Source organism: Oncorhynchus mykiss, chromosome 5, assembly GCF_057628025.1.
Source record: "Oncorhynchus mykiss isolate SJ-2025 chromosome 5, ASM5762802v1, whole genome shotgun sequence".
Classification (NCBI taxonomy): domain Eukaryota; kingdom Metazoa; phylum Chordata; class Actinopteri; order Salmoniformes; family Salmonidae; genus Oncorhynchus; species Oncorhynchus mykiss.
In genome coordinates, this window is record NC_143026.1 from 37,284,017 (window position 1) to 37,300,315 (window position 16,299).

Consider the following 16,299-nt stretch of genomic DNA (forward strand, 5'->3'; position numbering starts at 1 on the left):
AAAGCAGGACAATATTGATAACTCTCTGAGTGGAGGACAATCCATGCTCTGTCTCTTCCTGATTGGGAGTATGGAACCTGTATCTGAGGTGTCTCTCTCTGAGGTGTTCTAAAAAATCTAATAACAACCATTTAGAATGGGAAAATTTACCTCAGTGACACATGAAGGCACATATACCTACAGTACTTAAGGGTAGGTCTGCGTTTCTTGTGAAATGTTAATGCTAAGTATCACATATATCATATCAAGTTCCAAGATCGCATAGCAGTTCAGACGTCTTTTGTCCTCGTCTTGTCGTGTCCTGTATATATATATATTTACAACTTTTTTCACATACATTTTATTTTTATTTTCCATCAACTCATCTTCTAAACACTCTCCTGCAACCAGCCTCACCAATTTATATTTATAAAAAAGTATTATTTACCTCAGATCTGCAATCCTTCAGGAAGCTAGCCAGAAACTCCAGGAGGCTGGCCAGAAACTAGCCAGAAGCTAGCCAGGAGCTAGCCCAGAAGCTAATCAGAAGCTAACCACGGTTTGTGGTCATCGGCTGTCCTTTAGCTCGAAAATCTATCGAAAATCTATCGCCAGTTTTGTACGGCGCAGCGCGGCTCGGAACGGAACATACCGGACCAATTTTTCTCTCCATGTCCCTGGATTTCAACTGCTCTCTGGACATTCATACCCGGATCTCACAGCTAGCTAGCTGCTATCCGTGTGACAGTCGGCTTTCGTCGATTCCGGAGCAAACATCGATTGTTCCGGTGCTAGCCAGCTCCGTCAATCACGCCTGAGTTCCATCATTCACTCCTGGGCTGCAGTCACCTATCCGGACCCGTTTCACTGCCTACGCGGAGCCCCACCGGGCCTTCACAACCGGACTGCCGATGTTATCTACCTGAAGGAGATCCGGCTGGCTCCTCTGTCGCGACGTTACCGGAACGCCCATCTGCGGCCCGCTAACCGTTAGCTGTCTTTCCGGCTGCTATCTGAATAGACAATCGGACAATTTATTTATTTGAATTATTATGTTTTCTTCTCGGGCCTCTATAACTATATCTATTGTTCTTATTTTTGTTGTTGTGTGATTTGGATTAATCCCCTCTACCACACGGAACCCCACTAATCTACTGACCGAACGCAAGAGGTGGCTAACAACAGACTCCATCCTATGCTAGCTTGCTACCGGTTGGCTTGGCTAGCTGTCTAAATCGCCGTGACCCTAAACCAACCTCTCCACTCACTGGACCCTTTTGATCACTCGACTAAGCATGCCTCTCCTTAATGTCAATATGTCTTGTCCATTGCTGTTCTGGTTAGTGTTTATTGGCTTATTTCACTGTAGAGCCTCTAGTCCTGCTCACTATACCTTATCCAACCTATTAGTTCCACCACCCACACATGCAATGACATCTCCTGGTTTCAATTATGTTTCTAGAGACAATATCTCTCTCTTCATCACTCAATACCTAGGTTTACCTCCACTGTATTCACATCCTACCTTACCTTTGTCTGTACATTATACCTTGATGCTATTTTATCGCCCCCAGAAACGTCCTTTTACTCTCTGTTCCAGACGTTCTAGACGACCAATTCTTATTGCTTTTAGTCGCACCCTTATTCTACTCCTCCTATGTTCCTCTGGCGATGTAGAGGTGAATCCAGGCCCTGCAGTGCCTAGCTCCACTCCTATTCCCCAGGCGCTCTCTTTTGACGACTTCTGTAACCGTAATAGCCTTGGTTTCATGCATGTTAACATTAGAAGCCTCCTCCCTAAGTTTGTTCTATTCACTGCTTTAGCACACTCTGCCAACCCGGATGTTCTAGCTGTGTCTGAATCCTGGCTTAGGAAGACCACCAAAAATTCAGACATTTTAATTCCAAACTACAACATTTTCAGACAAGATAGAACTGCCAAAGGGGGCGGTGTTGCAATCTACTGCAAAGATAGCCTGCAGAGTTCTGTCCTACTATCCAGGTCTGTACCCAAACAATTTGAACTTCTACTTTTAAAAATCCACCTTTCTAAAAACAAGTCTCTCACCGTTGCCGCCTGCTATAGACCACCCTCTGCCCCCAGCTGTGCTCTGGACACCATATGTGAACTGATTGCCCCCCATCTATCTTCAGAGCTCGTGCTGCTAGGCGACCTAAACTGGAATATGCTTAACACCCCAGCCATCCTACAATCTAAACTTGATGCCCTCAATCTCAAACAAATTATCAATGAACCTACCAGGTACCTCCCCAAAGCCTTAAACACGGGCACCCTCATAGATATCATCCTAACCAACTTCCCCTCTAAATACACCTCTGCTGTCTTCAACCAAGATCTCAGCGATCACTGCCTCATTGCCTGCATCCGTAATGGGTCAGCGGTCAAACAACCTCCTCTCATCACTGTAAAACGCTCCCTGAAACACTTCAGCGAGCAGGCCTTTCTAATCGACCTGGCCGGGGTATCCTGGAAGGATATTGACCTCATCCCGTCAGTAGAGGATGCCTGGATATTTTTTTAAAATGCCTTCCTAACCATCTTAAATAAACATGCCCCATTCAAGAAATTTAGAACCAGGAACAGATATAGCCCTTGGTTCTCCCCAGACCTGACTGCCCTTAATCAACACAAAAACGTCCTATGGCGTTCTGCATTAGCATCGAACAGCCCCCGTGATATGCAGCTGTTCAGGGAAGCTAGAAACCATTATACACAGGCAGTTAGAAAAGCCAAGGCTAGCTTTTTCAAGCAGAAATTTGCTTCTTGCAACACTAACTCAAAAAAGTTCTGGGACACTGTAAAGTCCATGGAGAATAAGAACACCTCCTCCCAGCTGCCCACTGCACTGAAGATAGGAAACACTGTCACCACTGATAAATCCACCATAATTGAAAATTTCAATAAGCATTTTTCTACTGCTGGCCATGCTTTCCACCTGGCTACTCCTACCCCTGTCAACAGCACTGCACCCCCAACAGCAACTCGCCCAAGCCTTCCCCATTTCTCCTTCTCCCAAATCCATTCAGCTGATGTTCTGAAAGAGCTGCAAAATCTGGACCCCTACAAATCAGCCGGGCTAGACAATCTGGACCCTTTCTTTCTAAAATTATCTGCCGAAATTGTTGCCACCCCTATTACTAGCCTGTTCAACCTCTCTTTCGTGTCGTCTGAGATTCCCAAAGATTGGAAAGCAGCTGCGGTCATCCCCCTCTTCAAAGGGGGGGACACTCTTGACCCAAACTGCTACAGACCTATATCTATCCTACCATGCCTTTCTAAGGTCTTCGAAAGCCAAGTCAACAAACAGATTACCGACCATTTTGAATCTCACCATACCTTCTCTGCTATGCAATCTGGTTTCAGAGCTGGTCATGGGTGCACCTCAGCCACGCTCAAGGTCCTAAACGATATCTTAACCGCCATCGATAAGAAACATTACTGTGCAGCCGTATTCATTGATCTGGCCAAGGCTTTCGACTCTGTCAATCACCACATCCTCATCGGCAGACTCAACAGCCTTGGTTTCTCAAATGATTGCCTCGCCTGGTTCACCAACTACTTCTCTGATAGAGTTCAGTGTGTCAAATCTGAGGGTCTGTTGTCCGGACCTCTGGCAGTCTCTATGGGGGTGCCACAGGGTTCAATTCTTGGACCGACTCTCTTCTCTGTATACATCAATGAGGTCGCTCTTGCTGCTGGTGAGTCTCTGATCCACCTCTACGCAGACGACACCATTCTGTATACTTCCGGCCCTTCTTTGGACACTGTGTTAACAACCCTCCAGGCAAGCTTCAATGCCATACAACTCTCCTTCCGTGGCCTCCAACTGCTCTTAAATACAAGTAAAACTAAATGCATGCTCTTCAACCGATCACTACCTGCACCTACCCGCCTGTCCAACATCACTACTCTGGACGGCTCTGACTTAGAATACGTGGACAACTACAAATACTTAGGTGTCTGGTTAGACTGTAAACTCTCCTTCCAGACCCATATCAAACATCTCCAATCCAAAGTTAAATCTAGAATTGGCTTCCTATTTCGCAACAAAGCATCCTTCACTCATGCTGCCAAACATACCCTTGTAAAACTGACCATCCTACCAATCCTCGACTTTGGCGATGTAATTTACAAAATAGCCTCCAATACCCTACTCAACAAACTGGATGCAGTCTATCACAGTGCAATCCGTTTTGTCACCAAAGCCCCATATACTACCCACCATTGCGACCTGTACGCTCTCGTTGGCTGGCCCTCGCTTCATACTCGTCGCCAAACCCACTGGCTCCATGTCATCTACAAGACCCTGCTAGGTAAAGTCCCCCCTTATCTCAGCTCGCTGGTCACCATAGCATCTCCCACCTGTAGCACACGCTCCAGCAGGTATATCTCTCTAGTCACCCCCAAAACCAATTCTTTCTTTGGCCGTCTCTCTTTCCAGTTCTCTGCTGCCAATGACTGGAACGAACTACAAAAATCTCTGAAACTGGAAACACTTATCTCCCTCACTAGCTTTAAGCACCAACTGTCAGAGCAGCTCACAGATTACTGCAACTGTACATAGCCCACATATAATTTAGCCCTATCAACTACCTCTTTCCCAACTGTATTTAATTTATTTATTTATTTTGCTCCTTTGCACCCCATTATTTTTATTTCTACTTTGCACATTCTTCCATTGCAAAACTACCATTCCAGTGTTTTACTTGCTATATTGTATTTACCTTGCCACCAAGGCCTTTTTTTGCCTTTACCTCCCTTCTCACCTCATTTGCTCACATTGTATATAGACTTGTTTATACTTTATTATTGACTGTATGTTTGTTTTACTCCATGTGTAACTCTGTGTTGTTGTATCTGTCGAACTGCTTTGCTTTATCTTGGCCAGGTCGCAATTGTAAATGAGAACTTGTTCTCAACTTGCCTACCTGGTTAAATAAAGGTAAAATAAAATAAATAAATAAATAAATATTGTGCATCTCACTCACCAGTCATCTGGGCCGAGGTCTGTCTTCTCAGTCTCTCTACCTCAGTCTTCACATCACATATCTGTTGAGCTGAAATAACAAAGGAGGACTAAGATCTGAATTCTATGTTAAAGACTTTAGACAGCGGAGTGTCTACAATAACCTGAGAATTGAGGAAATTACAGTCGGCTAAATGTATTAATGGTTGGAATAATCATACCCAGTTCAGTATTTTCATTGTTGACATTCTCCACCTGTTTGTCTCTTTCCTTTAACTGCTTTTGTCTCTCCTGTAGTAGTTTGTCTCTCCTGTAGTCGTTTGTCTCTCCTGTAGTAGTTTGTCCTTCTCTCCCAGTCTGTGGTTCCTGCCCTCTAGGTGAAGGTATTTTTCCTGCAATAGAACTCTAAATTCCTCTACTTGGCTGTTCTTGTTCTGCAGGTTCTTTCTAACTGCCTCTAGTTGAATCTCTCTATCATGTAGTTGCGTCTCTCTTCTAATAGTTTCCCCCTCTGTCCCATTATCTGGTTCTTCCCCTCCAGGAGTCTCTCCGTCTCTCTCACTTCCTGGATCCTATCATCCAGGTGTGTGTCTTTCTCCTCTAGTGGTTTCCTCATCTCCTGTCTTAATATCTCTTTTCATTATTTTTCCATCTTCAACTCTGAGAGAGCAATTAACATATTGGATTGGTTGTTTGATTCATGAATTCATTCATTCAATAGTATGCCTATAAAGACACATTGTCATTTGATGGAGGTGGTACAATTATTTTGTTCTACAGTCAACAGTTATCTCAGTTGAACCAATCATCGGCTGATCTATTGACTATTTGATACATTTCCAAATTAATACGTCTGAAAATCGAAATGGAATCCCTCATGTTCCCTGAACCAATCCTCCCTCTTCCAGACTCTCTCAGACTTACCAAGTTCGCCAGCTGATCCCTCACTTTTCAACTTGTCCTCCTGGGTCTCACGTTGTAAATACACTGTACCTGAGTCGATTGTGTAAAACAGAGAGGTGAGTTCTGTGTGGTAGACTACATCACTATATGCAGAGAGGTGAGTTCTGTGTGGTAGACTACATCACTATATGCAGAGAGGTGAGTTCTGTGTGGTAGACTACATCACTATATGCAGAGAGGTGAGTTCTGTGTGGTAGACTACATCACTATATACAGAACAAACAGGACCAATCAGATTTCTCCTGTCACTCAACCCTCCCTCATGAAGGGACTGTGGGCACCAATGAGGTCTGGTTAATTTCATTAATAATGTTATTCTTTTTATTGGCCTATTTCTGTTCAAATTAATTATTTCCATTTTTTGTGAAGACCAGCATTGGGCTCGATGGCAGATACTGTTTATTGTGGCAGGAGGCAGGGTTCTATGGTATGTACTGTACATTCAGTATAATTTGAAGAATGTCTTTGCATCATCATAATTCAACCTACCTTGAGAACATTTGGGGAGAGTATTAATAAATGTAAAGAAACTGATTTCATTTGTAGCCTTGAGGAAGACACACTGCTGTTCACAAGGCCTGTGCTTCTTTCAAGCATCAGATTAACACTCTGGTCTTGTTCTTTGTCTTGTGTTATTTGTTGTCAATAAACAAAACAGACAAATAAGTAATTACTCACCTGCTCTCCGTGCTGATCATCCATTATCCAAGATGGGGAGTCATGAATAATGGTCATGAAAAACAAAATGTATTCGTTTATTATAGTTACATTCAATCCAATTTCTGTCTTATTACATAATTTAATCAAATACCATACAACATATTGGAATGGCTGTTTGTCACATTCCTTACTGATGTACATCAATGGAAAGGGGTGTCAGCAGTGCTGTGAGCAGTCTGAGAATGACTGTCACATTCCTTACTGATGTACATCAATGGAAAGGGGTGCCAGCAGTGCTGTGAGCAGTCTGAGAATGACTGTCACATTCCTTACTGATGTACATCAATGGAAAGGGGTGTCAGCAGTGCTGTGAGCAGTCTGAGAATGACTGAGTGATGTACATCAATGGAAAGGGGTGTCAGCAGTGCTGTGAGCAGTCTGAGAATGACTGAGTGATGTACATCAATGGAAAGGGGTGTCAGCAGTGCTGTGAGCAGTCTGAGAATGACTGAGTGCTTCATAATAGAACATCAAACTTAATTCAAGCTGATTCCATTTTAATGTTGGACTGTGAAATGTTGAGCTCTATGGCAGACATATTGTGGGAAGGCTGCAGTATGTCAATTCAGGATAATTTTTTCTAGATATTCATCATAATAAAAGCTACCATTGAAACAATTGGGACAAGTGCCGAAACATGTAAACAACCATATTTACTTAGAAATCTTGAAGAAGACACACTGCTGTTCTTTAGAGTATCAGATTAACACGCTGGTCTGTTCCTTGTCTTGTGTTATTGGTTGTCAATCAACAAAAAAGACAAATATGTTATTACTAACCTAGTGCTGATTATCCAAGATGGAGAGTCATGAATAATGATCATGTGAAACATAATGTGTTAGTTATTCTCATTACCTTCAAATCCCCATCTGTCACATTATCCAATTAAATACCACAGTGATGTGATATACATCAGAGGGGTGTGAGTGTTCATCACATTCATTACTAATGACAATCAAGGGATGTGACCAGTAATGTTAAACTGGTTCAAATGCTTTTAGGACAAAGCTCAAATGATTGTAATATGCATTCTAACTAGTTGATATTCAGAATTCATCTAGTCTATTCATCTGTAACTCCGACTTTGAACTCCTACCTACATGATAAAGTAGGAAGGAGTGTTCTGTACAGGGAAAGACGCTGGTTGCTATTGTTGTTGTTTAGGTGTTTATAAACATTACAGGAGTTACAGAACACTTACCTCCTCTGACCCTTAAACCCACTGCAGCCTCTTCCTCCTGTTCTCCATGGATGACCTGACAGATGTAGACTCCTCTGTCTGACCACCTGATGTCTCTCAGCCTCAGAGACACGTCGCCTCTCTCCAGATTCTGGGTGTTCAGACTCACTCTGCCCTTTGTCAGGAACACAAATCCTCTCAGTACATTTATAAACACAGCTGAATAAAAACTACAATATACATACAACAGCCAGGACCATGTCAATTCTGAAATGCAGCACACACAATTCCAGACAGACATATTCATTTGGAGAAAAGTATATATACATGAATATGTCTTAGAAGAATGGGAATGCTACTATCTAGAGTGATATTATCCCATTTGTTCCCAAATCTTTCCCAGGCATGCCACTATGCAAATCTTATGTCACCAGTAACCCTAACATGTAATCCATTTTGTTTCTTTCTTTTTTTTATTGAAAAGTAGGTAAAAAAGTATGTTTTATTCTCGGTCACAATTGTGACATACAATGCTCTGCTTATAATAAGATGAAAATACATTCACCCCTATTCTTCAGCCGCAATATCTATATACAGTACCTCAGCCCACTTACCCACACACCTGCAGTACACCCAATTACCCACACACCCCAGCCCTGTTACCCCCATGACCTAACCCTAACACCCACATGTGTACAATTCAGTACCGTTACACCCATATCTTAGCCCTAAATGCCCTATTTGCTACTTAAGACCCCAGTTCCTTTGTCAATTCACCTCAGCCCTGTTAGCCACTTTCCTTAAGCCTGTATTATCCAATTGACCAACAGTAACCTATTTCCATCTATTCGATGTACACCCCAACACTGTTATTTGCATTTCTTAGTCTTGTGACCTCTGACCTGTATGCACTAATCATTTCATAGATGAGCTCATAGTTCAGTGGTATAAGACATGTGCCCCAGCCCCATTCACTTTTTCCCCCCTACCACTAAAGTTGTTGCCTAAAAGGATTTGAATGGGCAATAGACGTCCATCCAGCACCATTACCTGTATGAGCTTTGTGTATCCCTACACCCAATTACTAATTTAAACCAGGTAAATCCATGGGCATACTCATATAAAACAGGTCAACCCCAGTACCCAAGCCTCAACATTTATACAAACCAGGTCCACACTTGTACTTCAGCCCCAATATTCATACAGACCAGGTGTACACCTGCACGTCTAACCCAATATAGAGATCTACTGCTGCATTTCATCCCCAATATTCATACAAACCAGGCCTACACCTATACTTCAGATCCTATTTGTGTGCTTGAACCCAATTAATCAACAAAGCCAAGTCTAAATATGTTGTCACCTGATTACTCAGAAACTGTAAACCAGGTCTACCCCTGCACCTCAGTTCCAGTACAAACCAGGTCTACACCTTTGACTAAGTCCCAATACTAATTTAAACCAGATCTACACCTCCATATCTCAGCCCAAATACCCATAAAAACCAGGTGTACACCTGTGGCTATGTCCCAGTACTCTGATAAACCAGGTCTATCCTTGTGAAATAGATACTAAACACACCTATTGACATTAAATATTTGTTCAATTATACTAATTCAGTTTATCGGTCTACACATGGCCAATTCCCTCTGATGTTCTACAGTAAAAATCATTGATTTAAACATGTGTAAAGGCTAATGGATAATGGTAAAATATTCTGTAAGATCATCTTGATCAAGTATATCCATTACCCAACTCAACTTAAATCTTCTGAAAAAATAAATAATCTGCTATAATTAAATATATATAATAAATTAGGGCCCCTGTATTTTCCCATTGGTCACAAATGTGTGGCAGGTAGCCTAGTGGTTAAGAACATTGGGCCAGTAACCAAAAGGCTGCTGGTTTGAATCACTGAGCCAACTAAGTAAAACACCTGTTGATGTGCCATTGAGCAAGGCACTTAACCCTAATTGCTCCTGTACGGTAAGTCACTCTGGATAAATCATGTAACTTATTTGTGGATAAGTACAACTTTCATTTCTCTGGAAGCCTGTGAAGTAAAAAAGTGTTTTTTCTTCTGCATTGTGATGATTAGGTTAAATGGGTTATATAATGAAAGGCGATATTTAGAGGGAGAGGTCACTGTGGAGCAGTAGAGCTTTTTCTCACAGACACAAACTCAGCTACAACTCCTCATGTTCCTAACACATTTATTCCAATGACACACATTTACACATAAAGAAAAATAAAACCACAAACACATTTCATTTTCTATAGTTGCCTGTACTGTACACAATTATAGCATGGTGATTTACTATGAACTTTGAATCATTTTCCATGCAAAAAAAAGAAAACGTTTATATTTACATAATTATACCATCTATTCATAAAAATCTCTCTTTTTCTCAATCACACAGATACAAACATCACTTCCTCTTTCTCCAGTCCTCATTGTTTTAAAACAGGAGTTTTGTGTCTAGTTTGGAAAGTGAAATATACTGAGATCTCCTATTACCTTTACTGGTCTTGTTGTTTTAAATCCATAACCATGCTCTAAAATTCACCAAACATATTGTACACAAGAATGTCCTATACACATATCTACACATTTTTTACAGAACAATCTGCCCCTCGAGCCTGTACTGAAGAGAGAAAGCTTTCACTTTCACCTTTGTACAGATAAGCTAAGCACAACAACTTGGTAGGAAACTCCTCCACCATCACCTCTCTGCTTTTGAAAATTTTATTTTACCTTTATTTAACTAGGCAAGTTGCCCGACCCTAACTGGGCTCATGGGCAGTCCTCTGATTTAGTTAAACTCAAAAGGGAATAGGAGTTTCCTTCATTAAACAGTCCAAAATTACATTACACAATTTTACAAACAGTATCATCCTGACTCATTCATCTTATACAACAATTAGATGTAAACCTCATATCTGAGGCTATTATATAAACAGTGTTATGGTAATGTGGCCGCACCGTCTCTCATGAGTTTTACAAACTTGTACCAAACGGATTCTTCACCAATCTTTTATACCTTCTCCGGAACATAAATGTTGTTCGGACCTCAAGTTCTGTGAGGTGGAAGAAATTCCTTTGTTCTCTATGAAACTTCACTCTGTCTCTATACTGTGGCCATGAGGAGATCATCTCCTCAGGAATTTACGACCTCTCTCTGACCACAGCAGCCTGTGTGTAGGAGGCAGGGATAGGGGGATGGGTCTTGCTGTACCCAAAGAGGGCAACGTCATGACAATAGTCAATGGTAGACTTCGAGGGGACTCATATGGTAGGTACACCCATAGCTCATCTCTTGGCAGTAGTACCGTAGACTACTTTATCACTGACCTCAACCCAGAGTCTCTCAGAGCGTTCACAGTCAGCCCACTGACACCCCTATCAGACCACAGCAAAATCACAGTCTACTTGAACAGAGCAATACTCAATCATGAGGCATCAAAGCCAAAGGAACTGAATAATATAAAAAAATGCTGTAGCTGGAAGGAATGTAGTGTGGAAACCTACCAAAAAAGGCAACAACAAATTAAATCCCTTTTAGATAACTTCCTGGACAAAACGTTCCACTTTGAAATGGATAGCTGGTTAGCGGTGGTGCGCGCTAATAGCGTTTTGATCGGTGACGTCACTCGCTCTGAGACCTTGAAGTAGTGGTTCCCCTTGCTCTGCAAGGGCTGTGGCTTTTGTGGAGCGATGGGTAACGATGCTTCGTGGGAGGCAGTTGTTGATGTGTGCAGAGGGTCCCTGGTTCGAGCCCGGCAAGGGGACGGACTAAAGTTAAACTGTTACAGATACACACACTCTCATTCAAATAAACACATACAAGAACACACACATACATGTACTAGTGCCATACATGCACACAAACATATACAGTTGGCATTGCTGTTATGATTTCAGTTGTCCTTTGTTTTACATGTACAGTGCCTTGCGAAAGTATTGGCCCCCTTGAACTTTGCGACCTTTTGCCACATTTCAGGCTTCAAACATAAAGATATAAAACTGTATGTTTTTGTGAAGAATCAACAACAAGTGGGACACAATCATGAAGTGGAACGACATTTATTGAATATTTCAAACTTTTTTAACAAATCAAAAACTGAAAAATTGGGCGTGCAAAATTATTCAGCCCCTTTACTTTCAGTGCAGCAAACTCTCTCCAGAAGTTCAGTGAGGATCTCTGAATGATCCAATGTTGACCTAAATGACTAATGATGATAAATACAATCCACCTGTGTGTAATCAAGTCTCCGTATAAATGCACCTGCACTGTGATAGTCTCAGAGGTCCGTTAAAAGCGCAGAGAGCATCATGAAGAACAAGGAACACACCAGGCAGGTCCGAGATACTGTTGTGATGAAGTTTAAAGCCGGATTTGGATACAAAACGATTTCCCAAGCTTTAAACATCCCAAGGAGCACTGTGCAAGCGATAATATTGAAATGGAAGGAGTATCAGACCACTGCAAATCTACCAAGACCTGGCCGTCCCTCTAAACTTTCAGCTCATACAAGGAGAAGACTGATCAGAGATGCAGCCAAGAGGCCCATGATCACTCTGGATGAACTGCAGAGATCTACAGCTGAGGTGGGAGACTCTGTCCATAGGACAACAATCAGTCGTATATTGCACAAATCTGGCCTTTATGGAAGAGTGGCAAGAAGAAAGCCATTTCTTAAAGATATCCATAAAAAGTGTAATTTAAAGTTTGCCACAAGCCACCTGGGAGACACACCAAACATGTGGAAGAAGGTGCTCTGGTCAGATGAAACCAAAATTGAACTTTTTGGCAACAATGCAAGACGTTATGTTTGGCGTAAAAGCAACACAGCTCATCACCCTGAACACTCCATCCCCACTGTCAAACATGGTGGTGGCAGCATCATGGTTTGGGCCTGCTTTTCTTCAGCAGGGACAGGGAAGATGGTTAAAATTGATGGGAAGATGGATGGAGCCAAATACAGGACCATTCTGGAAGAAAACCTGATGGAGTCTGCAAAACACCTGAGACTGGGACGGAGATTTGTCTTCCAACAAGACAATGATCCAAAACATAAAGCAAAATCTACAATGGAATGGTTCAAAAATAAACATATCCAGGTGTTAGAATGGCCAAGTCAAAGTCCAGACCTGAATCCAATCGAGAATCTGTGGAAAGAACTGAAAACTGCTGTTCACAAATGCTCTCCATCCAACCTCACTGAGCTCGAGTTGTTTTGCAAGGAGGAATGGGAAAACATTTCAGTCTCTCGATGTGCAAAACTGATAGAGACATACCCCAAGCGACTTACAGCTGTAATCGCAGCAAAAGGTGGCGCTACAAAGTATTAACTTAAGGGGGCTGAATAATTTTGCACGCCCAATTTTTCAGTTTTTGATTTGTTAAAAAAGTTTGAAATATCCAATAAATGTCGTTCCACTTCATGATTGTGTCCCACTTGTTGTTGATTCTTCACAAAAAAATACAGTTTTATATCTTTATGTTTGAAGCCTGAAATGTGGCAAAATGTCGCAAAGTTCAAGGGGGCCGAATACTTTCGCAAGGCAATGTATTATTATTGTTTATTGTTTTGCATTGTTGTTTGCTGTTTTCTTCTGTCTTTTCTTTTTTCTCTTGGTTGTGGTGCATTGGGGGGGTTCTTGGGGGTGTGGAATGGAATTATTATTATATTTTTTTCTTCGAGGGGGGGGACGGGGACTGTGGGAGGGGTCTCGAATGGTTGAGGGACAGCAATTGGGGAACTGTGGGGGGATCTTGGGTTCAGGTTTCACAAGATTGTGATCATGTAAAAGGAAACTATGACATATATTTTCTATCACTTTCATGCACACGCACTCTCACACATAAGGATGGCTGTTGTGGAAAGACTGATGCATGTTTGATAGTGTATTGATGCTGTATTGTTTGTCCTTCATGTTCTAATACTTTAATGTTACCCCTTCCTTGTGTTTTTTGTAATAAATAATATTTTTTTTAAGATATTAAAAAAAGAAAGAATTTGAAAACAAACCCGATTTTGTAAACTCCCATATCTACTGGGTGAAATACCACAGTGTGCCATCACAGCAGCAATATTTGTGACCTGTTGCCACAAGAAAAGTGCAACCAGTGAAGAACAAACACCATTTTAAATACAACCCATATTTATGTTTATTTTCCCCTTTGTACTTTAACCCTTTGCACATTGTTACAAAACTGTATATATACAGTGGGGCAAAAAAAGTATTTAGTCAGCCACCAATTGTGCAAGTTCTCCCACTTAAAAAATATGAGAGAGGCCTGTAATTTTCATCATAGGTACACTGCAACCATGACAGACAAAATGAGGGGGAAAAAATCCAGAAAATCACATTGTAGGATTTTTAATTAATTAATTTGCAAATTATGGTGGAAAATAAGTATGGCCCCATGGCCCCATTCAAATCCCCAAATCCCCATATTCTCTGACTATCTTCACCAAGGGGAATCGTCGACACAGCTGGCTGTCTTCCAAAGTGAACAATAGTAGAAGAGATACGTCCTGAACCTTACAACGTGCTGTTGAAAGGCCAAACTTCCTCCTTCCTTCCTAAGAAGGCTTGGTTCCGACAGAGATAGACGGCAAACAAGGGCAGTCAAAGGTAAATACATTCATGATTTCTCATTCCAAACGGGTGGAGGTTTGTTTACAAACTATATGATCGTAAGAATAGTAATAGAATGTATCCACGATAAATGTACTTTTTTTTCTCTCTCTCTCTCTCTCTCTCTCTCTCTCTCTCTCTCTCTCTCCATGTCGTTGGGTAAAATGCCATATTGTGTCAGTCCGCTAGGGCCTTTGTCTCATGTACTAAGTGTGTGTGCGTATTCTGAGATATTATTTAATTAGCTAGTCAATAAATAATTAAACCAATTTGTGTAGTACTGAATAATGAGTAAGGCTGGGGTTATAGAGTTTAAGAGCTTAATTATAGAGTTTAATTCAGGAGATGGTAACTCTTTAACCTCTTAGTGCGGAAATCCCGTTAACGGGATCAAATTCAACAACAAATCGGAGCCCGGGAAATTATCTGAGGGCAGCTCCCCGTGTACAAAAGCATTACAAACATTTTCCAAACAAGCAGAGGCGTCACGGAAGTCAGAAATAGCGCTAAAATAAATCACTTACCTTTGAAGATCTTCCTCTGTTTGCAATCCCAAGGTTCCCAGCTACACATCAAATGGTTGTTCTGTTCGATAAAGTTCTTCTTGATATCCCAAAAAAGTAAGTTTAGTTGGCGTGCTTGATTCAGTAATCCACCTGTTTCCCTCGTTCAAAATGCATACAAATGAATCCCAAAAGTTACCAATAAACTTCGTCCAAACAAGTCAAACAACATTTCTAATCAATCCTCACGTACCCTAACTTCTTATGGTCAGGTGGGATGATAGCGTCCCACCTGACCAACATTCGGTGAAATTGCAGAGCGTGAAATTCAAACTACAGTATTATAAATATTTAACTTTCATAAAATCACAAGTGTAATACATCAAAATAAAGCTTAACTTTTTCTTAGTCCAGCCGCGGTGTCAGATTTCAAAAAGGCTTCACAGGGAAAGCAAACCATGCGATTATCTGAGGACAGCGCCCTGCATACAAACACATGAAAAACATATTTCAACCAGGCAGGTGAGACACGAAAGTCAGAAATAGCGACATAAAAAATGCCTTTCCTTTGATGATCTTCTTCTGTTGGCACTCCAAACGGTCCCAGCTACATCACAAATGGTCCTTTTGTTCGATAATGTCCTTCTTTATATCCATAAAAACTCAGTTTAGCTGGTGCGCTTCAGTCAATAATCCATACAGTTTCCCTCAATCAAAATGCATACAAAATGAATCCCAAATGTTACTAACAAACTTTTCAAAACAAGTCAAAGTACGTTTATAATCAAACCTTCGGTACCCTAATACGCAAATAAATGATACAATTTAAGACCGAGAATCGTTATTGTCTTTACCGGAGAAAAATACCAAAGAACGCACTCTCTTCCACAGGCTTGGAAACACTACAGTCAAAAAGGGAGCCACCTAGAAAAACAAACATTTTTGGCTCATTTAAAAAGAAAAACAGCCTGAGACTCTTTCTCTAAAGACTGTTGACATCTAGTGGAAGGAACTGCCCTAGGAACTGCAATCTGGGAGGACCTTATAATTAAAGTGATAGCCATTGAAAATAGAGGTAGGCTGAATTTAGCTTTTTTGGGGATGGTTTGTCCTCGGCGTTTCGCCTGCCATATCAGTTCTGTTATACTCACAGACATAATTTTAAGAGTTTTAGAAACTGTGGAATGTTTTCTATCCAAATCTATTATATGCATATCCTAGCTTCTGGGCCTGAGTAACAGGCTGAGTACTTTGGGCACGCTTTTCATCCGGACGTGAAAATACTGCCCCCTGCCCAAGAGAGGTTAAACGTGGTCTGAT